General features: G+C 43.9%; 1 non-coding gene and 1 pseudogene across 1 annotated transcript; one reads left to right on the top strand and one right to left on the bottom strand.

The window, feature by feature from the left end:
* Positions 1-522: 522 nt before the first annotated feature.
* On the bottom strand, positions 523-629 carry LOC122708343. The gene has a single exon (XR_006345130.1). It is a non-coding gene; the product is annotated as a U6 spliceosomal RNA (small nuclear RNA).
* Positions 630-2601: 1972 nt separating this feature from the next.
* The window catches only part of LOC122707470, a 73571-nt pseudogene continuing 48345 nt past the window's right edge, over positions 2602-27827 (top strand).

Genomic DNA, 27827 nt, shown 5'->3' with positions numbered 1-27827 from the left:
ATTCTACTCATTTCTTCCTTTCCTGAACACCTGTAACATAGCTATTGGCCTCACGCATTCTAGCATGTAGTGATTCATGCATGACGTGGGTTGTCCTCAGGGGCAGTCACAAACACAAATGACTCCCAAGGGCTAGGCAGATCATGTAAATGAAGTCTTCTCCATGAGTCAGCTAATAAAGAGTTCTAAGCAAGGGAGGTAACTAGAGAATGGGTGTTCTCAGTAATGGGCAGTCACACCTTTACTCCAGTCAACCACTGCCTGGCAGTAATGCAGGTTAAGGGTCATATATCTTCTAGTTTTTTGAGAGAAGCCAGATATCCAGCTTTGGATGTGATCTTTTTTTTTTTTTTTCCCCTTTATTTATTTATTTATTTTTTCAGTGGGTTTTGTCATACATTGATATGAATCAGCCATAGATTTACACGTATTCCCCATCCCGATCCCCCCTCCCACCTCCCTCTCCACCCGATTCCTCTGGGTCTTCCCAGTGCACCAGGCCCGAGCACTTGTCTCATGCATAAAAATATGGAACGCTTCACGAATTTGCGCATCATCCTTGCTCAGGGGCCATGCTAATCTTCTCTGTATCGTTCCAATTTTAGTATATGTGCTGCCAAAGCAAGCACTGGATGTGATCTTTTAAAATGACAATTTTACAAAAACACTATGTAGGACAAACAGAACAGGTGCTTCACACTATAGGTTTGTAGCCTCTGACATAAGTTTTCCCTCTCTAAAAGACAATGAGCTTCTTGAGCTCATTGTTTCTGAATCCCCCACAGCAGCTCATGCAGTAACTAACATGAGTAATAAATGCTTGACAAACAACCATCCAACTTTGCAGAATACCACATTCAAGCCAAGCAAAATCATTGCCTCAGCTGATGCTCCGTAGCCTATAGGTGATGAAAAGTCTTCCCCTAAAATTCATTTATGTATTAAAGCTTCCCACTCTGCCCCCAAATCTGGTGGGTCTTGATGTATTTGTCTGGTAGGTATAAATATGGTTTTAATGTGTTCTTTGCCATCTTTTCATAAAATTCCCTCTCAACCTCAACTTTCCATTTTTTTGTAGCTACCACTAATAGGGTAAACTCACTACCTCTTTTCTATCATTTCATTTGCTTCTCACACATCCTTCCACATATACCATTCCTTAGGAATCACCCTCAATAATAAGGCCAACAGTGACTTCTTTTTATTTTTATTGGAGTTTAATTGCTTTACAATGTTGTGTCACTTTCTGATGTACAACAAAGTGAATCAGCTATATGTCTACATATATCCTTTCCCTCTTGGACCTCCCTTCCACTGCTCCCCAGCCATCCCAGCCCTCTAGGTCATCACAGAGCACCGAGTTGAGCTCCCTGTGCTATATAGCAGGTCCCCACTAGCTATCTGTTTTACACATGGCAGTGTGTATCTGTCAATCATAATTTCCCAACATCCCCTTCGCCATGTCCACATGTCTGTTCTCTATGTCTGCATTGCTATTCCTGTCCTGCTAATAGGTTCATCAGTACCATTTTGCTAGATTCCACATATATGTGTTAATATACGATGTTTGTTCTTCTCTTTCTGACTTACTTCACTCTGCATGACAGACTCTAGGTCCATCCACATTTCTACAAATGACCCAATTTCACTTTCCTTTTCAATTTCCTTTTTATGGCTGAGTAATATCCCATTGTATGTATGTATCGCACATAACGATACAGCTGAGAAAGCCCAGAGATAAATCCACACACCTATGGTCACTAATTTATGACAAAGAAGGAAAGAATATACATGGAGAAAAGATAATCTCTTCAATAAGCAGTGCTGGGATAACTGGATAGTTACACATAAAAGAATGAAATTAGAATACTATCTGACACTATACACAAAAACAAACTTTAAATGGATTAAAGACCTAAATGTAAGACCACACACTATAAAACTCAGACACGAAAATATTTGAAAAACACTCTGACATAAATTATAACAAGATCTTTTTTGACCCACCTCCCAGAGTAATGAAAATAAACAAATGGGACCTAATTAAACAGGGACCTCTTTGATGTTGCGTGCAGTGATGGTAATTAGTGCTTTCATCCTCCTATCTGACTTGCACCAGGCTACAGCATTTGATGTTATTGATTATTTCCTACTTTTTGAATCTCTTTTGGTCCTTAGCCTTTTTTTTTTTTTTTTTTTGGTCCTTAGCCTTTTGAGGCTCTACTGCTTCCTTAATTTTCTTTCACCTTCCTAGATATTCCTCATCACACTCCTTTTCTTGTGCAATTCCTAAAAATGCCAGTTTCTTGCAGGTTTTATCCCAGGCCCTCTTCTCTCTCCCTCCACACATTCACCCTGAATGACCTTACCCTCTCCCATGACTCTGCCCCAACCTCTGCCCCAAGAGTACTGATGACCCAGCTCTACCATCTCCGCTCCAGACTCATCTAATCAGCTGCCTTCTGGCAGTGTCTGTCTCCATTGATACTTCACACTCACAAGTCCAAGGCTGAGCTCATCAGCCCCACTCTGCCCCTGCTTCTTCTCTTCCTGCTTCACTGTTCTTTGTGAGAGGCGTGCCATCCACCTAGTGGCCCAAACATGAATTTCGCAACCCTCTCCCGTGTTGGCTTGTCCAGCAAGCACGAAAAGGTAAGTGCTTGAAATGCCAAGAAAACAGGGTGCCAAAGATTTATTTGGGAAGTGTTCAGTGCTTTTAAAAAAGTGTCGAATAAGCCATTCTAGAATAAAACAAACTGTCTGAAATTCCTTACACTTACTTTAAAAACATTTTAAAATTCATTTTTACTGAAGTATAGTTGCTTTTCCGGTGGCTCAGTGGTAAAGAATCCACCGAGGAGGATTCTCCAATGCAGGAGACAGATGTGGGTTCTATCCCTGGGTCAGGAAGCTCCCCTGGAAAAGGAATGGCACCCCACTCCAGTATTCTTGCCTGGAGAATCTCATGGAGGGAGGAGCCTGGTGGGCTGCAGTCCACGGGTCACAAAGAGTCGGACATGACTTGGCCACTAAATAACAACAGAACGGTTGCTTTACATTGTTGTGCTGCTTTACAATTCTGTATTCGTTTCCGCTATACGACAAAGTGAATCAGCTATCTGTATACATATATCCCCTTCTTTTCTGAATTTCCTTTCCATTTAGGTCACCACAGAGCACTGAATAGGGCTCCCTGAGCTATATCAGTTCTCATTAGTCATTTATTTTATGTTGCTGTTGTTAAGTCACGTTGGACTCCCGTGGACCACAGCCTCCCAATCTCCTCCAGTCATGAGATTTCTCAGGCAAGAATACTAGAGTGGGTTGCCATTTCCTTCTCCGGGGGAATCTTCCTGACCTAGGGATCAAACCCATGTCGGCTGCACTGACAGTTGGATTCTTTACCACTGAGCCACCTGGGAAACCAACTACTTTATACACAATATCAATAGTGTATATACATCAATCCCAATCTCCCACTTTATCCCAACACTCCTTTCCCTCTTCCTTGTTATTGTTTAGTCGCTAAGTTGTGTTCAACTCTTTGCTACCCTATGGACTATAGCCTGCCAGGCTCTGTGCATGGGAGTTCCCAGGCAAGAATACTGGAGTGGGTTGTCATTCCTTCTCCATCCCACTTCCTTACACCTACTTTATTTTGAATGATGTATACAAGAGGGTGGATGGGCATAACTTTTTCAGGGCTGAGAACCAGTACATTCTCACTATAACCACAGTCATCCTCAGCCATCCCTTCTCCTCAGCCACCCCTTCTCCACGTCCAATTGGTTCCTAAGCCCTGTTGATTTTGCCTCATTGATAACAGCTGAGCCAACTCTAATGGAATCTTTGCTGTCTACTACCCAGATTCTTATAGCAGCCTCTTAACTAGCTCTTCCTTTCTATTCCTTCTTCACAGAGGAAATATCTGCTTCCTGTACATCACTCTCTTGTGTCAAAAATCTGTTCATTGCCATTTAGTAACTTCAGGGAAGTTCCAACTACTTAGCCTGGTCGTCATGGCCCTGCACACCTTTTTGCCCCGCACTTGGCCTCCTCAATTCCATGCCCCGCTTCATCTCTAGCCTTGGCCCTCAATTGTCCATGCTTACTCCACCCCTGCACCCCACCATGTCCCTGAACCTGAGGAAATGGTCTGCAGAAGAATGAAAAAAAAAGAAATCAGAATTTAAACCTCTAGTGTCCAGAAAAGAAATGGCCTAGGTCCCTCCACCTCTTAAAAGTTTCTAAAGGAGAAATGAGCAGACACAGAGATAGACCTCAGCTAGGAAATCATTTCCTTGGGATTGTCTTTTGGGCACAGCTTTTGCTCATCAAATGCAGGTAGATGGGTTACTGGGGCTACATGCAGAAAAGGGTCATTGTCTTCTTTCTCTCAATGCCCGGCTCAGTGTGAGTATCTTCACGTCACCAGCCACGAGCCAGCCTCTCAGCTGATTGAACTCGTGTCTGCTGTAAACAGGGCCGGGGAGAACGCTCCGTGCACCTCCGGCCGGGGCTCAGCCTTGGCTGGGGAGGATGGCATTACTCACTTGGAGCCCCATCCTCGCCTCCCGCCAACACTGTGTGCCCATTTTCACCAGGGAACTAAAATGGGGATGGAGGGGGAGGTGGGAGTACAGAGAGGAGCGGGGCTGTTTGTTCTCTTCTTGGTGTTAACAATACAACATCTGTTCCCCAGCCTGGCAGCTGGACCAAAGTGAAATGATGTGAGCATTTGTTGGCCTCCGGATCAGGGGGTGGAGTGGGAGAAGGCAGGAGGGAGGGGTACACTGAGGGCTGAAGCCTCCCTGAACAATAACAACGGCAACACTAATGGGAACATCTTCAATACTACTTGGCAGGCAGGTCGGTGGAACACACACAGCCGAGTAACTTGTTCTGGCTGATCCACACAGTGTAACTAATGCACCTAAGAGCGATCTGTGTGCCTTTTAAAAAGAATCACCCAATTAAAAGGATAGTGTTTAGCTGGTAAATATCTGTTTTGGCTTGTGCACTCTGATCGAAAACGTCTTTGTTAGTATCTAAGAGTGAGGCTGAAGGAGGTGAGGCTAAAAGAGGTGAGGCTGAGAGGTGGAAAGTGAAGGAGAACGAGAGTTGGAGGGAGAGAAGCAAGGGGAAACGAAGGACCCACAGCCCCCAGGCTTCTCCCCTCCCTTCCTCCTGTTCCTTCTAGTTCTCTGATGCTGAATGCTGCTCAGGCAGTGGGCCGCGTCTCTCTTCTCTCCACACTCACCCTTAAGAGTTTTCATCCAGTCTAGCGGTGTTTGTACAAAGTGAAAGTCGCTCAGTCATGCTTGCCTCTTCATGACCCCACGGACTGTAGCCCGCCAGGCTCCTCTGTCCATGGGATTCTCCAGTCAAGAATACTGGAGTGGGTAGCCATTCCCTTCTCCAGAGGATCTTCCCAACCCAGGGATCAAACCCAGGTCTCCAACATTGCAGGCAGATTACTTACCATCTAAAATCTGACCCATTCCCAGTTTATACCGCTGGCACCGACATGCTTTCCAGCCTCATATAGCTGACTGCCTGCTTGTCACCTCCAATTGGATATCTAAGGCAGAGGTCCCCAATATTTTTGGCACTGGGGATCAGTTTCCTGGAAGACAGTTTTTCCATGGGGGCTTGAGGATAATCTATGGGATGATTCAAGTGCCCCTATGAGAACCTAATGCCACCCCTGATCTGACAGGAGGCAGAACTTGGGCGGTAATGTGAGCGATGGGGAGCGGTTGTAAATACAGATGAAACGTATCTCACTTGCCTGCCACTCATCTCCAGCTGTGTGGTCGGTTCCTAACAGGCCACAGGTTTGTGGCTTGGGTGTGGGGGACCCCTGACCTAAGGCATATCCAGCCAAGCATCCCCCAGTGAGATTCTGACAGCCTCCATCTCCCAAACTTTCTCTCCCACAGTCTGTCTTCCTCTCTCAGTGAATGGCAACTTCACCCTTCCTTGACATTCCTCTTCCTCTCACATCCCACAACAAAACTGTTAGAAAAACATGTTAACTTTACCTTCAAAATGGAACCCAGAACCCAATCACTTCTCTCCATTTCAACCACTGTCCCTATGCTCCAAGCCATCATTAGCTCTCATTCAGATCATGACAACAGTCTCCGGACTGCTCCTCTTCTGCTTATGAGTTCGCTTCCCAGTTCATCCAATCCATTATCAAGGCAGCAGTCAGAGCACTCCTATAAAACTGTAGCTCAGATCGGGTCACTCTTCCTCTCAAATTCCACCAGATCCTCTTTGCACTGGTAGAAGCCAAAGTTCCTACAATAGCCTGCAAACTTCTCTGTGACTTCTCAGGCTGTTAACTCTGCCTGAAACACACCAGGCACACTTCCAGGACTCTTCCTGAACTGCTTGTCTCTCATATTTTTGCTTATCTTACTCTCTCATTTTTAGGCCTCTATCTCAGCATCTCCTAATCTCCTTTCTTAGTTAATTTTTCTCTATAACACTTGTCTCATCTAACAAGTTATATCTCTACTTATTTATTTTGCTTGTTGCCAATGATGATGCAAATGGCACGAGACTGTAAGACAGCTACCACCCAGAACCACAAGCAGTCCCCATTCTAGGTGTAACAAGGGTTTTTGGTGTTGTTGAAAAGAAGAATAATGTTCTGTATTTAGTTTCTGGTTCATGATGATGTTCAACATTTTTGTTTTTGACTTTTTTTTCTGTGCGGGGGGTCAGAATTAGAAAAATTCATCAGCAGACTGAACAGGCACACAATAGTGAGAATGCGTAATTAACGCCTTCATCACGATCGGGATATGAAAATCAGCATCTGCAAGATTCTTTTCATTGGGTTTTATCATCATACTTTTTGTAGCCTTTTATTACTTCTTTCCTCTTAAATTTCTGTTTCAACTTCATTTCTATGTATAAGCTAATATTAAGAGGTATCAGTGTTAATCTTGCAGTATTAAATCCATCTTCTTTTCCATCCATAGGTCAGGAGAAATAGGAAAAGTGCTGTATTCCCATCTTTGCTAGTCAAGGCAAATATAAAACTTCTTGGTTCCATGTGAAAGGCTGACAGACCTCTGAGTTATAGATCTTATGTCTTAAAAGCTCTTTTGACAGTGGCAGGAAGAAATACTTGAAAGTGGTGGTAATTAAGTGGAGAGTCCTTAAAATTAGTGACAGTTTCAAATCAAATGAAATTAACAGTTAAAAGACTCAGGTAGGAGACCGTTTTGATGTTCCAGATTTATTCTGCTTCCGTTGTTTTAAAAGATCAGAAATCTTAGCATGGCTAAAATGGCTTCTCTAAGTGTTCTTTAAAAATACTTCTGGCATTTTGTGAAGAGAAAGTTTAAGTTTACTGCAGCTAAGGGATGTCAAAGATTCATCTAAATTTGATTGCCAAATGACAGTCTGTCAAGTATCTGAAGACAGGTGTTATGTCTCATGGAGGTCTGCAGTTTTCTTGGGTAGATATACTAGCCTCCTTCAACTATTTCTTATACGACAGGGCTGCCTCATTTTGGGTATTTTTGTCTAGCTGTCACTCAGCGTGGTTGTCAATCTAGAAGTGTGATACCCAGACCTGGATTTACCACTTCAGATGTGGACTGACCTGAATATAAGAGTCTGGTATTTCTACAGTCCCTCTGCAGAATTTTTTTACTTCTTTTCATCCTAACTTCATAAACATTAGTTTGTCACCCACATCACAGTACTGGTTCACAATACCTTGTAGTCAACTCAGACCTCTAAAGTATCTGTTATTATTTCTTTCTCTTAAACAAGAGTAACTTTTTAAACTTTTTATTTTGAAATAATGATTGATTTCAGGAAACTGCAAAGATAATACAAAGAGATCTCAAGTACCACTCTTCCAGTGTCTCCCAATGGTACTTCTTACTTAACTATAATATAATATCAAAACCAAGAAATGAAATTTGTGCAATGCATGGGCATAGTTCTTTGCCATTCTAACTATTTTTTTGACTTAAAAAAATCTAAGTTTGTTAAATAACAAACCCTGTAACTACATGAGCTTCTTCAGATGCCATCCTCTGTCTCCTATATTGGGATAACTTATATTGTTAGAGTTGGACTTTTTTAGAGCTTCTCATTCACTTCCCTCTCTAACATTTCTTAACACTGCCTCTGACAAAAAAACAACCAACCAACCAAAGAACAAAACAATAACAACGAAAAAACCCAAAAAACCAACCCTCCTCTCTCAGCATCCTACATCAACAAAATGGTACCACCTTTCACTCAATTAGTCAAACTAAAATTCTTGAGAGACATTGTTGCTCCCCCCTTCGCTTATACCCTAAATCCAATTCATTAGCAAATCCTATCAATTTTATGTTAAGCATTTATTTTCTTTTTTCTTTCACTGTAGCCACATTGGTCTAAGCCACCATCACTCTGGCCTCCACTCTGGCCTCCTAACTGACTTCTCAGTCCAATGCTTGCACCCTGGAGTCTACTTTCCACAGAAAGCACAGACTTATCTGAGTCACTAGCACTACTCTGCTCAACACTTCCGTGCAAATTTGTAGAATTTTTCACATTTATAAAAATGATTTTTTGAGGGCAGAAAATGACAGCAAACTCTTATCTGAATCTATTGAGGATGACATAATGGTCTTTGGTTGCAGCAAGTGAGACTGCAGTCAGAGAGAAAGGAGAACTGGATGAGGTACAGATAAAACTACCCCTGGTGGGTTCCCCTTGTTCCTTGCTTTGAGCTGACCTGATACTAATTAAGAGTCCGTGGAGATGGGGCTTCTCTAGTGGTCCAGTAGTTAAGAATCCACCTGCCAATTCAGGTGACATGGGTTCAATCCCTGCTCCAGGAAGATCCGGCATGCTGCAGGGCAACTTAGCCTGTGTGACATGACTACTGAACCTATGCTCTAGAGCCCATGAGTCACAACTACTGAGCCCACAGGCCACAAATACTGATGCCTAGAGCCTGTGCTCTGCAACAAGAGAAGCCCCTGCAATGGGAAGCCCATGCACCACAATTAGAGAGTAGCTCCCACTTATCATAGCTAGAGGATGCCCATGTGTATCAATGAAGAGCCAGTGCAGCCAAATATAAAATGAAATAAAAAAATAAATCTTAAAAAAAGGAAAGAGTCTGCAGAGACGCCTTGCAGTGACTGTTGTAAGGATGCTGCTCAGAATACACCCGTTACGCTGCTCTGTGTCCCTTTCATGAGGACCCTTCAGAAAAAGCTTTCCCTAGTTTTAGTATCAGCCTTCGTTCAATTATTCAGCCAATATTCACCAAGGCTCCTCTGAACTGCTAGTCTCTCTCTTAAGGGGTACAGGCTAGGTCTTGCACTCATGACCTTCTGTAATGGGAGAGACACACAATAACCATGTTCTCAAATAAATGAGTTAAATGTTTTCATGTGGTGATTAGGTGCTATGAGAAAAAAAACAAGCAGAGTAAAGCAATCTCACCATAGGCTTATAGGCAAGAGGAACCGCTTTTGAGTAGGCAGTCAGAAACCACTTCTCCAAGGATGGGACTTTGAGCTGAGGTCCAAATGACAAGAACAAGTCAGACATGTGAAGATCGGAGGAAAGAGGAAAAACAGGTGCAAAGGCCTGAAGCCAGAAATGACCTTGATGTTTTCAAGGAGCAAAAAGGAGACAGGGTGGCTGACACGTGGTGAGGAAACAGTGGGGGTACGAGCTGTTGAGACCAAAGGTCCAGAAGGACCTGTGCCCCAGGCATGCTAGGGGAAGGGGAAGCTGCTGGAGTTGAGAAACACACCTGGGCTCTCTGCCAGGCAGTCTCTGGGCTCCATGAACAGGTATCTTCACCTGCTTCCCCCTTTCTCATCTCCTGCTCAACAGTTCGGGGCCAGATTCACGACCTTTGGTAAGTGCCTGGGAGCCTGCATTGTGTATTAACTCCATCCCTGGCACCATCTCGTGCCCAACTCTGTGTGTCCTTTTTCTCTTTAATACTTCTTACCGTAGCTAGTTTTGGTTTATATTCTCTTTCAAGTAAGTCACCTCCTGTTTTGTTTCAGATGAAGGCAGGTGGACAATGCGTACACTCAGGGACAAGGTGAACACACAGAAGAAATGGCAGAGGAATGGGGAGAGTGACATCTCCGTCGCGGAGTCTTCAGAATGGGATGGCATGGCTTTTTATCTATCCGGCTAAACTCAGAGGTTGGCTCCCCTGTCTTTGACTTTCTGCTCCTTGGGTTCTAGCATGAGGAAATGGGTTTGGAGGGGACTACTCTTTATTAGTGAGAAACTTTATTTTTGGGGGCTCCAAAATCACTGCAGATGGTGACTGCAGCCATGAAATTAAAAGACGCTTGCTCCTTGGAAGAAAAGCTATGGTCAACCTAGACAGCATATTAAAAAGCAGAGACATTACTTTGCCAACAAAGGTCTGTCTAGTCAAGGCTATAGTTTTTCCAGTAGTCATGTATGGATGTGAGAGTTGGACCATAAAGAAAGCTGAGCGCTGAAGAATTGATGCTTTTCAAGTGTGGTATTAGAGAAGACTCTTGAGAGTCCCTTGGACTGCAAGGAGGTCTAATCAGTCAATCCTAAAAGAAACCAGTCCTGAATATTCATTGGAAGGGCTGATGCTGAACCTGAAACTCCAATACTTTGGCGACCTGATGCAAAGAACTGACTCATTGGAAAAGACCTTGATGCTGGGAAAGACTGAAGGCAGGAGGAGAAGGGGATGACAAAGGATGAGATGGTTGGATGGCATCACTAACTCAATGGACATGAGTTTGAGCAAGCTTCGGGAGTTGGTGAAGGACAGGGAAGCCTAGTGTGCTGCAGTCCATGGGGTCACAAAGAGTTGGACCCGACTGAGTGACTGAACTGAACTGAACTCTTTATTAATGGGCTTCCCAGGTGGCACTAGTGGTAAAGAATCTGCATGCCAATGCAGAAGACATAAGAGATGTGGGTTTGATCCCTGGGTTGGGAAGTGCCCCTGGAGGAGGGCATGGGAATCCACTCCGGTATTCTTGCCTAGAGAATCCCATGGACAGAGGAGCCTGGCAGGCTGCAGTCCGTAGGGTTGCCAAGAGTTGGACACGACTGAAACAACTTAGCACACACTCATGCACTATTCATTAGTCACCTGTCTAGAAAGGAAAGGAGAAAGAGAGGGAGATATACTGCCAGGGGTTTGCATTCAAGGCCCCCTAAGAGGTATACAAAACCTTCTAGAACTAATAACACCCCAAAAAGATGTCCTCTTCATTATAGGGGACTGGAATGCAAAAGCAGGAAGTCAAGAGCTACCTGGAGTAACAGGCAAATTTGTCCATGGAGTACAAAATGAAGCAGGGCAAAGGCTAATAGAGTTTTGCCAAGAGAACACACTGATAATAGCAAACACCCTCTTCCACAACACAAGAGAAGATTCTACACATGGACATCACGAGATGGTCAATATTGAAATCAGACTGATTATGAAGAAAGTGGGGAAAACCACTAGACCATTCAGGTATGACCTAAATCAAATCCCTTACAATTATACAGTGGAAGTGACAAATAGATTCAAGGGGTTAGATCTGATAGACAGCTTGAAGAACTATGGATGGAGGTTTGTGACATTGTACAGAAAGCAGGGATCAAGACCACCCCCAAGAAAAAGAAATGCAAAAAGGCAAAATGGTTGTCTGACGAGGCCTTACAAATAGCTGAGAAAAGAAGAGAAGTGACAGGGAAAGGAGAAAAGGAAAGATATATCCATTTGAATGCGGAGTTCCAAAGAATACCAAGGAGAGGTAAGAAAGCCTTCCTCAGCGATCAATGCAAAGAAATAGAGGAAAACAATAGAGTGGAAAAGATTGGAGATCTCTTCAAGAAAATTAGAGATACAAAAAGAATATTTCATGCAAAGATGAGCACAATAAAGGACATAAATGGTATGGACCTAACAGAACCAGAAGAAGAGGTGGCAAGAATACACAGAAAAACTGTACAAAAAAGATCTTAATGACCCAGATAACCACGATGGTGTGATTGCTCACCTAGAGTCAGACATCCTGGAATGAGAAGTCAAGTGGGCCTTAGGAAGCATCACTACAAACAAAGCTAGTGGAGGTGATGGAATTCCAGTTGAGCTATTTCAAATCCTAAAAGATGATGCTGTGAAAGTGCTGCACTCAATATGCCAGCAAACCTGTAAAACTCAGCAATGGCCACAGGACTGGCAAAGGTCAGTTTTCATTCAAATCCCAAAGAAAGGCAATGCCAAAGAATGTTCAAACTACCACACAATTGCACTCATCTCACACGCTAGCAAAGTAATGCTCAAAATTCTCCAAGCCAGTCTTCAACAGTATATGTATTGTGAACTTCCAGATGTTCAGGCTGGATTTAGAAAAGGCAGAGGAAACAGAGATCAAATTGCCAACATCTGTTGGATCATCAAAAAAGCAAGAGAGCTCCAGAAAAATATCTACTTCTGCTTTATTGACTAAGCAAAACCTTTGACAGTGTGGATCACAACAAACTGTGGAAAATTCTTAAAGAGATGGGAATACCAGACCATCTGACCTGGCTCCTGAGAAATCTGTATGCAGGTCAAGAAGCAACAGTTAGAACTGGACATGGAACAACAGACTGGTTCCAAATAGGAAAGGAGTACGTCAAGGCTGTATATTGTCACCCTGCTTATTTAACTTATATACAGTGTACATCATGCGAATTGACAGGCTGGATGAAGCACAAGCTGGAATCAAGACTGCTGGGAGAAATATCAATAACCTCAGATATGCAGATAACAACACCCTTATGGCAGAAAGTAAAGAACTAAAGAGCCTCTTGATGAAAGTGAAAGAGGAGAGTCAAAAAGTTGGCTTAAAACTCAACTTTCAGAAAACTAAGATCATGGCATCTGGTCCCATCACTTCATGGCAAATAGATGGGGAAACAATGGAAACAGTGACAGACTTTATTTTTGGGGGCTCCAAAATCACTGCAGATGGTGACTGCAGCCATGAAATTAAAAGATGCTTGCTCCTTGGAAGAAAAGCTATGGCCAACCTAGACAGCATATTAAAAATCAGAGACATTACTTTACCAACAAAGGTCTGTCTAGTCAAAGCTATGGTTTTTCCAGTAGTCATGTATGGATGTGAGAGTTGGACATAAAGAAAGCTGAGCGATGAAGAATTGACGGTTTTGAAGTGTGGTGTTGGAGAAGACTCTTGAGAGTCCCTTGGACTGCAAGGCGATCCAACCAATCCATCCTAAAGGAAATGAGTCCTGAATATTCATTGGAAGGACTGATGCTGAACCTGAAACTCCAATACTTTGGCTACCTGATTCAAAGAACTGACTCATTGGAAAAGACCCTGATACTGGGAAAGATTGAAGATGGGAGGAGAAGGGGAGGATGACAGAGGATGAGATGTTTGGATGGCAGCACCAATGAGATGGACATGAGTTTGAGTAGGCTCCAGGAGTTGGTGATGGACAGGGAAGCATTGTGTGCTGTAGTCCATGGGGTTGCAAAGAGTCGGACATGAGTGAGTAACTGAAATGAAGAGGTAAAGATGGGTCCCGATGAAAATGGGAAATGTACTCGAGATCCCGGATACCTAAGAGACCACAGACCATCCAAAGATCCAAGGAAGTTAATCCCATAACTTTCTGGAGTGAAGGGACAAAAAGGATTGGGAATGTCAGGTATTTCCCTCAAGAGTTATCTAGAATTCTGTGAACATCTCAGGGCGCTATGGTCTCCAGAGGCCCTTGGCTCAGGGGTGATTCCAAGTGTAGCAGAGCCATCCCGGGTTGACCACTGACCCCTGGTCATCTCCAGCACTTGGCTGAAACAGACTTGAGGTTTTGAGAAGATACATAGGCCAGGGGTCTTGTCATGTTGTGGTAACTACCCTGTTCTTCCCTGTCAATCTATCATCTTAAGAAAGAAAGGTAGGCACTCAGAGTGGGTGTGTGATTGGGGTGAGGCAGGGGAGAGTCACCCACAGGTTCTCTCTAGGATAAGGGACAAGACAAAGGCCTGAGATCATTCTACAGGCAATGAAATAGCATATCTGTTTTGCTTTAAAATACTGTGTGTGTGTTAGTTACTCTGTCCGACTCTTTTGCTATCCCATGGACTGTAGCTTGTCAGGTTCCTCTGTCCATGGAATTCTCCAGGCAAGAATATTGGAGTGGGTGGTTATTTCCTTCTCCAGGGGATCTTCCTGACTCAGGGACCAAACCGCAACATCTCCTCCAGCTTTTTCATTGGCAGGTGGACTCTTTACCACTGAACCACTTGGGAAGACCTTACATGAGCGTATATGTAATTTTTTCAAGCCATCATCTCTTTAGCCTGTACTCTCCCACCCATGAAAAAAAGGTAGAGGGTACATTTCTTCTTCATGATTTTGCTTTTTCACATTCCTTTTTAATCTGGCCTCTGCCACAATTGGCAGCAGAAGTGCTGATCTATCATGAGAAGGTTTTTCTTAGGGAAGCATGGCCAAGGCAGCAGCAGGAAGTACAGGAAATCTCATGAGACAGTCTGTTCTTGAACACTTGCCTGCCTTCTTCTGCAGACTCACAAGGTAAAGAGAAACGTCTGAGACACAGGGGAGGTGGTGGGAGCAGAGGCCCAGTTCTTAACTGTTTGAGGTTCACCCACAACTGGCAAAATAACCGCAGGGCACAACTGTTAGACTCCAGTCAGGCCTGCGGCCACGGTGCTACATGTTGAGATACTTTTGTTTCTAATGGGTTCTAAGCACCCAGGGAGCCCAGCAGTTAGAAGCAGCAGTGAACGGCTGCTGCTGTGTCTGCAGGCACTATAATATGCTGGCTCATGGTAAGATGCTGCTAGGGTGGTCCTGGAGTGGTCATGTGAGAGGGGAGGCATGGTGGTCTGGTCTCATGAGGCAACAGGACAGCGGCTTCCAAGGGGAAGTCTGGGTCATAGATCAGAGCCAACTTCTTTGGAAGACTCAGGCTGGGGCCCTGTGACTGCTCTTGTACTTTTGGCCAATTCAGTTAACTGATCACACACAAATGTGAGCTCCAGGATGAAGACATGGGCCCCAACCCCCAAACTTTTAAAAGTTTCATCACTTGTTATTAACACAAAGGGAGAAAGACAGTGAAAGAGTGAGAAAGGAAACAAGACAAGACGGAGAGTGAAAGAAGGAAAAGAAAAAAGAAAAGCTTTCTCTGGCACATCTTTGGCAAGTGTTGCTTCCTGATACAGCAAGGTCCATTCTTAGAAATGGCTGGGCTTCACTGCCAAGGGTTAGATGAAAGGAAGACTGGCCCCAGGCTGAATGCTCTGACCCAACCCAATCCACCCAGGCACATGACCAACCTCCGCACCCTATCTTTTGTTTTCCACCACATCTGATCCTCTAGTGCACACCTTGAGAGCTGGAAATTCTGGGATGATTTGCTTCCACCATATGTATACCAAAACCACCAGGCCAGTCATAGCAGCTTCTTTAGAGACAGCATCTAATGAACCCAGTGGATGCAAGTTAGTCAACCTAACTTGCAGGAAGAAAGAGAAGCAGGTCAAAATATGGCCAGAGATCAGAGATGGGCCCTGGACCAGCCATCACCAATCTAGGATTCTAAAACCCCCTCTCTGCTACTTCTCTTGCCTGAAGCGGAACTCCTCCCTAGGCTGAAAATGGGAAGAACAGAGCTGGGTTTTGTCAGAGTCTGAGTGGACAGATTAGAGCCTGAAACAGGATCTGCCAGTCAGGAGACCAGGACTGAGGTCCCACCAGTGTGATCAGGTGAAGACTATCATCTGACTTGTCCAGTGGCCATGCTGATAAGGCCCCTGACCTGTTGTGGCCTGTCCTAATTTAAACGGAAGGCCTCTCAGGTGGTGCAGCGGTAAAGAATCTGCCTGACAATGCAGGAGACGCAAGAGACACAGGTTCAATCCCTGGGTTGGAAGATCCCGTGGAGAAGGAAATGGCAACCTGCTCCAGTATTCTTCTCTGGGAAATCCTGGGGGAGGATTTCCGAGGAGCCTGGTGGGCTACAGTCCATGGGATTGCAAAGAGTTGGGCAAGGACCAAGCACAAACACGACTGAATAACTGATTCACAAAATGCAATCGATGATACATATGATCCAAACACTTAATTTGTCTTTCTAAGCTCAGATATGATTATTTATTTGAAAATGGATGTTCTCCTCCCAGTTCCCCACTGCCCATAGGTAACTTGGTGATTGAACTTCTGACCACAATTTTTAAATCTCTAATACAATCAGGCTCTAAAGGTGAACATTTCTTTAATAGATGTATAATGCTGACAGTAAAATTAAAGGTGTATGTAAACGACCTTTTCCCAAAGCCTGGGAGTGTCTCATTTATTTGAGATGAGAAGGGCTGTGAACTCCTGCTGGGCAGGGATGGAGGATACAGGGATTTTATCACTACCTCTCTCAGAGAAAAGACTAAATATATCAGCTCTCCCTGCTACCACCACCACCACCCAAAACATAAAAGCAGACAAGAAACTTTGGCCACACAGACTGCTTCCAGGATGACCAGATATTGTCTAATCAGCATCTATTAATATTATCCCTAAGGATCACAGAAAACGCAAGAGAATTCCAGAAAAACATCTACTTCTGCTTCATTGACTACGGTAAAGCCTTTGACTATGTGGATCACAACAGATTGTGGAAAATTCTTCAAGATTTGGGAATACCAGACCACCTTATGGCCTCTGGAGAAATCTGTATGCAGGTCAAGAGGCAACAGTTAGAACTGTACATGGAACAATGGACTGGTTCCAAATTGGGAAAGGAGTACGTCAAGGCTGTATATTATCACCTTGCTTATTTAACTCAGATGCAGAGTACATCATGTGAAATGCCGGGCTGGATGAAGCACAAACTGGAATCAAAATTGCCAGGAAAAATATCAATAACCACAGATGTGTAAATGACACCATCCTTATGGCAGAAAGCAGAGAGGAACTAAAGAGCCTCTTGATGAAAGTGAAAGAGGAGAGTGAAAAAGCTGGCTTAAAACTCAACAGTCAAAAAATGAAGATCATAGGGTCTGGTCCCATCACTTCATGGCAAATAGATGGGGAAACAATGGAAACAGTGACAGACTTTATTTTGGGGGGCTCCAAAATCACTGCAGATGGTGACTGCAGCCATGAAATTAAAAGACGCTTGGTCCTTGGAAGAAAAGCTATGACAAACTTAGACAGCATATTAAAAAGCAGAGACATTACTTTACCAACAAAGGGTCCATCTAGTCAAAGCTATGGTTTTTCCAGTAGTCATGTATGGATGTGAGAGTTGGATATAAAGAAAGCTGAGCGATGAAGAATTGACGGTTTTGAAGTGTGGTATTGGAGAAGACTCTTGAGAGTCCCTTGGACTGCAAGGAGATCCAACCAGGTCCTGAGTATTCATTGAAGTACTGATGCTGAAGCTGAAGTTCCAATACTTTGGCTACCTGATGCGAAGAACTGACTCATTAGAAAAGACCCTGATGCTGGGAAAGAAGGAAAAGGGGACGACAGAGGATGAGATGGTTGGATGGCATCACCGACTTGATGGACATGAGTTTGGGCAAACTTCAGGAGTTGGTGATGGACAGGGAAGCCTGGTGTGCTGCAGTCGACGGGGTCGCAAAGAGTCAGACACAACTGAGCGACTGAACTGAACTGAGGATTTTATTATAAGTTGCTTTTTTTTTGTATTTTAAAGTAAAATCTCTTATAAGTAACATCATCATCATAAAAGATCAGAGTAAAAGGGTAGGGATAGATTGGGAGTTTGATATTGGCATGTACACACTGCTATACTTAAAGTAGATAGCCAACAAGGATCTACTGTATAGCACAGGAAATGATGCTCAATATGTTATAATTTAGATGGGAAAAGAATCTGAAAAGTAATAGATCTATGTATATGTATGACTGAATCACTATGATGTACACTTGGAACTAACTCAACACTGTTAATCAACTATATACCATTGTAAAATAAAAATAGTTTTTAAAAGGTCAGAATAAAATTGAAAGTTTCAACTCCCTGCTGATAGCCAATCTATTTCTTTTTTTTTTTCAATTTTAATGGTATTTCTTTAATGAATGCATATCATTTTTTAAAGATGTAACTGACATATAGTATGTGTGAGTTTAAGGTATACAATATGTATATGTTACAATATGATTTCCACTATAGCTTTAGCTAGCATCTTCATTATGTCACATAATTATCATTTCTTTCTATGGTGAGATTTATGACCTAGTCTTCTAGAAATTCTGAAGTACATGATACAGTTATTGTTAACTATAATCATGACTCTGTGCTTTTGATCTCCAGAGTTTATTCATCTTCTAGCTGCAAGTTTCTATCCTTTGACCAACATCTCCTAGTTCCCCCAATCACCAGCCCCTGGCAACCACCACTCTACTCCTGTTTCTGTAAATTCAGCTTTTTTACCATCCGTATGTAAAGTGGTATCATACAGTACTTTTGTCTTTCTCTGTCTGACTTAACTCAGCATAATGACCTCAGGGTCCATTCACGCTGTTGCAAAGGCCAATATATTTCTAAGTAACGTCCAAAGTAACAATATTCCTACCAAAATGTTGGCATTGTATAATACTTTCACCTGCTTTATCTTACCTGATCCTTATGATCACGTGAGTAAACTGGTCAGTTTACCATTCCCCCTTTACACTGTGGAGGAGTGGTGGACTTGAAGACTCATCTCTCAGGTTCCTCCCACCAGCCAGGGGGCGTGTGGCCAGTCAGCAGACAACCTCTCGTTCGCTCCTTCAGGGCTGCCCATCCCGCCTGAGTCACACGCTTTTCAGGGCTGATTTAACGAGGAGGGGTAGAAAGGTCCAGCGCTTCAGCTGACCGCACGATGACCACAGTGGGCACCACTCACTCTGGATCTCCCCATAGTTCTGTCGGGTCTGCATCACAAGTTGACTGCTTCCTTTGCCCCTCATCCTTTCACAGGTAATTATCTCTAAAAAATATCTGCACCCTAAACTCCATCTTAACATCTTCCAAAGAACCCAGCCTTTGAACATGGATGGATGCCAAAAAAGCAAGGGGGTGAAATGGGATTTCACTGGCTGGACCCCTTGCCGTCAGGCTGGCAAATAGGTACTCGTCACTGGTGGTGACTGAAGCACAGACAGCCCTTGGCACCAGGTGGTTATTTAGTTTGTTCGAACTCTCACTTCTGTGATCTGGGAGGGTGTATTGGTGGCAGGGGATGCACTAGCCTGTGTAGATACTCCAGGTGTTTGCGGTGTGTGAAGGGAAGGATGACGGTGTTGGATGGCTATTACTAACTGCCACTGGTGCTCCGCATGAAGATGAGGGTTGGATGAAAGTCACAGGCAATTAGAAGCCAGGTGTGGAAGCCAGAGGGCCTCTTGTGGTTGCTCTGCAGAGGAAGAATGGAGAAAGCCTAGGACCAAGCTCATGACTTAAGAGTCACTGAACTTCAAACACAGTTACAGTTAAATGCTAAGTGTGCAGACCCACGTGTGTGACTTCCTTGGCCCTGGTGTGGAAAATCAGAATTGACATAATTGCTTCAACTCCTATGCTGGGTCCTTAGCTTATGGGGTAAGAGTTATGATAGTGAGAGGGCCAAATGGGAGCATCTAAAACTGCCTCTCCCTCCTCCCCAGGGGGGGATGGTGGAGTTTAGCATCATCCTTAAGTGTCCAAATGATTCAGGAGTAGTGGGTCCTATAATATCTCCATGTGAGTCACCAATCTGGCCACTGCAAAAACAAGATGAATCCTGGCGGATGACTGCAGGTTATTACAAGCTCAAATAAGGAGTAAGCAGATTACAGCTGCCGTTTCAGATCAGGTATTTCTGCAGGAATAGGTTAATATGGCCTCAGGTACATGGTACATCATCATTAATCTGGTGAATGCTTTCTTTTTAAACCTGGTTTAAAAAAAGGATCAGAAGCAGTCTTCATGTTGCTCCAGGGCTATGGTAATGCTCCTGACAGAGAGAGAGTCTGAACAAAGCCCACAGAGAGCTAGGCTGTCTGGACATTCTATAGTACCAATCCATCATATTGATATTGATGATATTACGTTAATTGGGCCAGATGAGCAACTGATGGCTAGCCCACGGGCGCTCCAGAGAGTGGAAAAATAAACCCTAGGTAGATTCAGGGGCCTGCCATTTCTGTACAATTTTTAGAGGTCTACTAGTTAGGAGCATGCTGGGAAATCTCTTTCAAAAAAATAAAAACCATAAATTATTACACTGCTTGCTTGCATGCGTGCTCAGTCATGTCCAACTCTTTTCGACCCCATGGACTGTAGCCCACCAGGCTCCTCTGTCCATGGGATTTTCCAGGCAAGAATACTGGAGTGGGTTGCCATTTCCTATTCCAAGGGATCTTCCCAGCCCAGAGGTTGTCTCCTGTGCCTCCTGCATTGGCAGGCGGATTCTTTACTGTAAAGCTACCAAGGAAGCCCAATTATTGCATTACAAATTTCCTAGTACAAAAAAAGAAGCACAAGACCCAGGGGCCTTTGGGGGTCTGGAGGCAGCATATGCTGCCCTAGAAATGGAGGGCATGAAAGGTCTGAGTGAGGCTCAGAGCAGACAAATGCTCTGTGGCAGGTCCAGTCAGCAATACAGGTATTCCTGCTACTTGGGCCATAAGATCCAACAGACCCAATGGTGTCTGAGGCATCAGTGGTAAGAAAAGGTGCTTTGTGGAATGTGTGGAAAGTCCTAGAAGGAGAGTCCCATGGATCAAGGCCATGCAGTTGGCAAGCAGATGAATAATATGCCTTTTGAAAAAACAACTCCAGCTATGGTACTGGGCCCTGAAAGAAACAGAATGCCTGACCATGTGAGACCAAGTGACCATGAGTCCAGGACTATTCATCTTGAGCTGAATCCTGTTATATCCATGCAGTCATCAGGCCAAACGGGCCCCCAAATAATTCATTACAAAAGAGAAGTGGTGCTCTGGGATTGAGCACAAGCAGGCTGCATAACAGAACCCCCTCCCCCATAACACATACCCATCACTGCTGCATCCACGCCCCTCCCTCAGCTCACACCCAGGGAGGTGCGGGGGACTGTTAACAACTAACTGAAGGAGGACCAAAAATCACAAGCTTGCATATGAATGGATTGACTTGGTATTTGTGTGAAAGTTGAATGGTTGAATGTTGATGACAGCTGCAGGACAGTCTCTCTCAGACCTGGCCCTGAAAATGACAGGGACAAGAGAAGGTCCTCCTAATGAACAGAGCTCTGGACAGCCCTATGGTCATTCTGCCACTTTGTGGCAGAAGAAGGGGTCTGAGGCTAGAATACACATGGACTAACGTACTGGAGTGTAATTCTAGTGGGAATGACCCCTGATGGCTCACCCAGCCTCTCAAGTGAGAGGATGGAATTTTATTTTCCAAAGATCAGCTTCCTTCTTTTGGGGGGAGCCTTCCTTTATCCCAAAACTGACCTGGCTCCTTTTCGGGGCCTTCCCCAAACTCAGAGGATTCCTCATAGGTTTTGGAGGCCCACTCTCTCCTTTTAAGGTGGTGCTCGTCCCACATGGCAGAGAGTACATAGCACACATAGAGAACACGTCAAAAACAAACAGCTCCTGAAACTCTATCCCCAGCTTTGGGTTAGGGCCCCTCCTGGCACAGACTTCTGAGACCTGAACAGGGCTGTGTGATTTTCTGTACCAGGATTAGCTAAGAATAACACAGATCTAATGTAAACATACTTAGGGACATGTGGAAAGTACACTTAAATTTGCATTTATAGCAGCCCAGTCAACCTTCGGGAGGACAGAAGGGGAAGGATGATATTTTTTTCAATTAGCCACTTGATTGCTGATTAACTTTTGTATTTCAGATTGTGATTCGTCCACAAGCAAATAGGGGAAAATGAAAAACTATGCAGAGATTTTTCCAAGAAACTTATTTAACCAGCAAATACCATTCCATTATCATGGAAAGAAAGACTGGTCTACAGAAGCTTTGGCCCTCATCCTCTTCCGGTTCTGCAGTTACCACAAAAATCCCCCCAAATCCTGGAGGGACCCAGAAGAGAATGCCCCTGTTGCACACATTCTTATAAAATTAAGCTGGCTTGTAAATATGCAAGAATAATGATGAGAACATAGTGATAATATTTAAAATAATAAAGTAAAACTGTTATCTTCAACCTTTACTTTAGATGAGAAACACTTGAGAGGGAGGTCTTTAAAACACACGTGGGGTCTATTCCCTGAGGCTCAGATGCAGTTGTTCTGGGTCAGAGGTCAAAAGCTTCCTGGAGATCAAATGTGCAGCTTGGGTGAGTGAACACCAAACAAGACCTTGTTCTAACCTAGCATCAGGTGATTTCTATCCCTACAGAAGAATATATGTTTGGCAGGGGGAGGGGTGGCGAGAGGGAGACTTATTAATAAAAGAAAAGAGCTCATTGAAAAGAGCTCTAGAAAAACCAGTAAACCAAAGTGCATTTTAAAATGATAACTCATGAACCTACTGTATTCCACAAAGATCCTGTGACCCTTTTAAAACATACTATTTTTCTCATTTTTACTTTTTTTAATTGGAATATAGTGGCTTTACACTGCTATGTCAGCTTCTGCTGTCCAGCAAAGTGAACCAGACACACGAGTACATATATCCCCTCTTTTTTGGATTTCCTTCCCATTTAGGTCACCACAGAGCGCGGAGTGAGTTCCCTGTGCTGTAGAGTAGTTAGATTCTCCTTAGTTGTCTATTTTATACATGGTAGTGTATATGTGGTATGGTGCATGTCTGCTCAGTCATGTCTCTTTGCCTACCCCATGGACTGTAGCCTGCCAGGCTCCTCTGTTTGTGGAATTGTCCAGGCAAGAATACTGGTGCGGGCTGCCATTTCCTCCTCCAAGGGATCTTCCTGACCCAGGGATTGGACCCGCATCTCTGGCATCTACTGCATTGGCAGGCAGATTCTTTACCACTGAGCCTCCTGGGAAGCCCAGTAGTGTATATCTGTCAATCTCAAGCTCCTAATTCATCCCATCACATTTGTTGCCTATGTCTGTGTCTCTATTTCTGCTCTGCAATTAAACACGCTATTACATTGAATCCACATTTCATGTATTAAAACCAAATTATTTGCTAATAATTAGAGACAATAAAAAGTAACATTATTGTTTTATAATGTCTTTGATTTGGGTTCTGTAAATGGGCAAGCAAATGCCTACTGAGTGTGCCAATCAGAAAAAGCAGTCTATGGTTCTGTTGATTCATTCCCTGCTGGGGGCCTTCTGAGAAAGCCCAGGCTGCCAGTGGGGAAACTATACCTTAGCAGCCCTGTACAGGTATGCGTGTTAGTCCAGGAGCTAGGTGACCCGGATCTTTGTCCATTTCTGATACCAAGTTAGTGTGCTATTTAACTAAGATCCTTTTTCATCTGTAAAATGGGAATAGTAATGATCATTTTACTAACCTGAAAGGTAGTTGTGAGGCAAAATTAGAGAAAAGAACTGAACATTTATATATATAAGAACCAATGTTATTCAGTATGATTTTTATTATTACCTTATTATCATTCCACATGTAACTTTGACCTAGGGGGGCTTAGTCTTGTTTTACGAAAGGACAGCTTGGGAAATTACTTCTTATCATAATGTTCATGACCAACGTCTGTATTTTTATTTTGGTTGGTATCATTATTTCTGCAGCAAAAAAACCCAGGAGAGGTGACAAATAGGTGACCCCACCAAAATGGCCTCAAAGACACAATTATCTAAAAGGTCCTTCTCTTCCAGGTTATACAATGGTAGACTTTATGACCCTATCTCTACTCTTATACCATGAAAATACCCATTTCAAGGCCTAAGGAAAAGCCAGTGATTTCAGCATTCATAACTCCAACTGCAGAATGTCCTTAGACATGGAGTAAGAGTGAACATGAAGGCACTTTGTAAGCTGTGAGGCACTGGATATGTGTGGGTGATGGTGATGTCAGTGATAGTTATAGAGATGATGATGTTATGATAGTGATACAGACCAACTTGTTAACCTTGAAAAAATAGGAAAAGACATGAACTGCTGGTCCCAACTGGAGTAGGAAATGCACTAATGGAAAAAGGATAAGTCATGCAGAGTGAAACCTGGGGTGGGCTGTTTAAAAGCCTTATAGTTTTAAAACTCCAGCCCGCCCCTTTCCAATCTGACAAATTCCAGACAATTCCTCAGTAGTCTACCCGGTTTTCTTCCCCTGCGTCTTTCTTTCTATCTAGATAGTTCACTTGAGGCTCCATCATCCACATCTCTTGTTCAGCAAGGTTCCTCCCCCTACACAGTCTCAGTGGGTACCACTCTCTGGACCATAGGATGGGTGTCACACTGTTAAAGGGCAGAGGGTAGGAAGGAAGGGGCAGGACAGCGAGGAAGGGTTGTCTATTCATCCCCAGGAAAGTTTCATGAATTTCCTGTCCTTACAATCCACTGACTGCTCTTTCTAATGGCTAAACTCTCTTTCAGGAGCAACACAGAACCTTTCACTTTGGCGGAGAAGGCAAACATGGAAAAGAATTATAAAAGTACACATAAGTACCCCAGGTGCTCAAAGCAGGCTGCTACAATTCCATCTTATTTATTTATCCATGACTGTGCCGGGTCTTCATTGCTGTATGCGGGCTTTCTCTAGTTGTGGTGTGCTGGCTTCTCATTGCGGTAGCACAGGCTCTAGGCATGCAGGCTTCAGTAGATGCAGCTCCCAGGCTCTGGAGCACAGGCTCAGTGGTTGTGGCGCAGGGGCTTATTGCTCGGAGGCATGTGGGATCTTCCTGGATCGGGAATCAAACCCATGTCTCCTGCATTGGTAGGTGGATTCTTTACCACTGGACCACCAGGGGAAGCCCTACAATTCCATTTTAATTGGAAGATTAAAAAAAAAAGACTTCGTGGAGGAATAGGAGTGGGGACAAATTGAAAAAAACTAGAATGAAAAGTAAACAAATGTGAGAGGTTTACCTTCCAAGAAGGTTCACTCCCCCTCCCCTCACCCCCCACAAATAGAAGAAAAGGATCACTATCCTTATCCAGGTGTTTCTTCCAAATCTTTCGGGCCCCTCATTCTGCCAGTTGAAAACTTCTTTCTCTAACAGTCAGGGACTTTTTCCTCCAGAGAGCCATTCCATCTGCATGCTACTGGTCGATGTATTTTTGACCTAAAGAACTGAGTATAGGACAGGATCTCAGTCCTCCAGGATCAGGGCAGGCAATCAGAGGTAAAAAGATTGATGAATCTGCCCTCTCCTAAGCATGAGCTGTCTCCTTGGATTAGCCCAGAGCAGTGAAGTGAAGGGCCGTCGGGGCATGTCCACTGGGTCATCCCAGCCTTGTGGAACTTGATCAGTAACAAAACTCTGCCCTGTTGCTGACAATCCCTCTCTTCAGAAAGACAACGGGGTGGTTAGGAGAATTCTTACAACTTGCCGTGGGACTACAGAGGAGATAACACCCCATCTGCCTTCGTCACAACACCACCCTCAATTCTGCAGTGATGCCTTCATCAGAGATTTTTTTTTTTAAATCTCTGGAGCCTTTCTCAAAATCTATTGAGTTCCATCTTGCTGGCTTCATCTCAACCTGTGTGTTTCAGCCATTAGTGTCTAGCACTTCTCTTAGAGCAAACTGTCTCATAAGAGTTTTGCAGGGAAGAAGAGACATTCTTCAAATTGACCTGTTTTTCTAGGGAGATTAGGCAGGAGTCTAAGAATGTAAATAGGCCCAAGAGAACGCTTTGTGTATGAGTGGATCCCAGGGTGTTGTGGGCTGCAACAGGTGGGGATAGAGCTCCCCGCTAAGCACCCCAGACTCAATGCACAATGAAATGATGGCTCCAAAGAGTCTGTCTCCCACACGGTCAACATGGCCTCTCTCAGCCGACTGCTCTGGCTTTGCAGATGCAGCCTTTGCATGAGGCCGTGACAAAGTCACCAGAAATAAGTCAAAAACAAGCTCTCATTCAATTACGGCACAGGCACTTGTGAAGGCAAACCAAGAGAGGTGGGGGAATAAAGGGCACCCTGCTGAGGTCAGGGAGTGAGAGGGAAAGAAAGAAGTAAACTATATCTGAAACTTATCAGGGCCCATTCACAAGAATGCTGTGAGCTGCAGAGATGGGGTGTCTGCATGACTTAAAATGGGCTCAGCTGGCCATTGGTTTATTCTACATTTGATTTTTGCCATCCATGGGAAAGAGCTGTACTTTTATTCTATGTGTATTTTTAAATATATGTGTATTTTTAAGTTAAAGATGTGTATGCTTTTTTTTGGTTGTGCTGGGTCTTAGTTGCTATATTCAGGTTTTCCTCTAGTTGTGGCGAGAGGGGGCTACTCTTCCTTGCGGTGCCTAGGCTTCTCATTGCAGGGGCTTCTCCTGTTGTGGAGCACAGGCTCGAGGCACACATACTTCAATAGTTGCAGCATTCGGGCTCAGCTGCTCTGAGGCACATGGGATCTTCCCGGGCCAGGGATCGAATTCACGTCCCTTGCACTGGCCGGAGGATTCCTATCCACTGTATCACTGGGAAAGTCCTGTGCATGCATTTTTAAAATTAAGTTTTAAATTACCCAGCAGAGTGACATGAATCTTTGCTAAGTCAAAATACATATCCTGAGTGCCCCAGGGTGCACTAAGTTTAGCAGGGATCTATTAATACTATAATAAAGGTGAATCACTAAAAATGAATGCTGTGAGGTATGGAAAGTTGGGTCTTCTCCACAGCTTCTGGAACATTCCATAACAAGAGACTAACTTGGTCCCAGACTCCTAAGGGCCAGGGGATAAAGGAGTTGGGCTATTTCACCCTAGGAGACTGAAGGGTGGCCAGATTTCATGCTGTGCTGTCCTCAGTCATGTCTGATTCTTTGCAGCCCCATGGACTGTATGTAGTCTGCCAAGCTCCTCTGTCCATGGGATTTTTCAGGCAAGAATCCTGGAGTAGGGTGCCACTTTCTGCTCCAGGGTATCTTCTCCACCCAAAGATCGAACTTGCATCTCCTGTACTGGCAGGTGGATTCTTTACCACTGAATCACCTGGGAAGCCCTGGCCAGATTTCATGAATAAGTACCAAACAACAATAACACTGCTTCAGATCTGCTCAGGACAAATCAAGAGTAAATGACCTGAAACAGTAGAAGAGAGAATTTTGATGAAAAAAAAACAAAAACCCTCACTGATGCAAAAAAAAAAAAAAAAATTGTCTTATCGCCCTAGGAGGTGAATCTAGACCCTGTTGGTTGACCTACTGTTGAATAGGAAAAGCTTCTGTCTGTGAAGATGTGGGTATAGTTATGTAAATGGACTGAACATCCTGAGATCCAGGGAATGTTCTGTTTTTATGAGGCTACACCTGTTCCTTTCTGGCCTTACCAAGCCACAGTTGGGGCAGCACCTTTTTGTGGTTAGTACTAGCAGAACTCCATCTCTCAGGGTCCTCCTACACAGAATCCCCCACCACAGCGTCCATTTGACTTCAGGCATCCTGGACTTTCCTCAAAGTCATGAGCACCAAGATCACACTTCCTTTCCATAGACACAGCAGAAGCCCTCGATGCCCTACATGCATTTCTGGATTGTCAGGAGTCCATAGAGTGTCAAAGGTTGGGACTTGGAAGAACTAGGTTCAACCCTGGCTATGCTGTTAACTGGCTGTGAAACAAGGGCAAATCTCTCAGCTCTCTGGGGCTCGTTTTCATCACCTGTGTCATGAGGACTTTTTGTGTAAATTACACTTTTTATTTTGAGATAATTATA

This window comes from Cervus elaphus, chromosome 14, assembly GCF_910594005.1.
Source record: "Cervus elaphus chromosome 14, mCerEla1.1, whole genome shotgun sequence".
Lineage (NCBI taxonomy): Eukaryota > Metazoa > Chordata > Mammalia > Artiodactyla > Cervidae > Cervus > Cervus elaphus.
This window is presented reverse-complemented; position numbering and strand designations above follow the sequence as displayed.